The sequence below is a fragment of the Arachis ipaensis genome, chromosome B1 (genome assembly GCF_059453495.1).
Source record: "Arachis ipaensis isolate K30076 ecotype BB chromosome B1, ASM5945349v1, whole genome shotgun sequence".
In the NCBI taxonomy this organism is placed as follows: Eukaryota; Viridiplantae; Streptophyta; class Magnoliopsida; order Fabales; family Fabaceae; genus Arachis; species Arachis ipaensis.
Genome location: NC_142436.1, coordinates 88,763,763 through 88,764,423, shown reverse-complemented (window position 1 = coordinate 88,764,423; position 661 = coordinate 88,763,763). Strand labels below are relative to the sequence as shown.

General features: G+C 41.8%; 1 non-coding gene across 1 annotated transcript; it reads left to right on the top strand.

Moving 5' to 3' along the window:
- The first annotated feature begins 324 nt into the window (after positions 1-324).
- Positions 325-432, top strand: LOC148577391 (small nucleolar RNA R71). Its single transcript, XR_015903647.1, has one exon. It is a non-coding gene; the product is annotated as a small nucleolar RNA R71 (small nucleolar RNA).
- Positions 433-661: the final 229 nt, after the last annotated feature.

The following is a 661-nucleotide window of genomic DNA, read 5'->3' as shown; positions in this document are numbered from 1 at the left end:
CTCTTGAGTACTGTTGGATGCAGCTTGCATTCCATTCAGACTCTGAGAAATCATATTGACTTGCTGAGTCAATATTTTGTTCTAAGCCAATATGGTATTCAGAGTATCAACTTCAAGAACTCCCTTCTTCATAGGCGTCCCATTACTCACAGGATTCCTCTCAGAAGTGTACATGAACTGGTTATTAGCAACCATGTCAATGAGTTCTTGAGCTTCTGCAGGCGTTTTCTTTAGGTGAATAGATCCACCTGCAGAGGTATCCAATGACATCTTTGATAGCTCAGATAAACCATCATAGAATATATCCAGGATGGTCCATTCTGAAAGCATGTCAGAAGGACACTTTTTGGTCAGCTGCTTGTATCTTTCCCAAGCTTCATAGAGGGATTCACCTTCTTTCTGTTTGAAGGTTTGAACATCCACTCTAAGCTTGCTCAGCTTTTGAGGAGGAAAGAACTTGGCTAAGAAAGCCGTGACCAGCTTATCCCAAGAGTTCAGGCTATCTCTAGGTTGAGAGTCCAACCACACTCTAGCTCTGTCTCTTACAGCAAAAGGGAAAAGCATGAGCCTGTAGACTTCAGGATCTACTCCATTAGTCTTAACAGTATCACAGATCTGCAAGAATTCAGTTAAGAACTGAAAAGGATCTTCAGATGGAAGT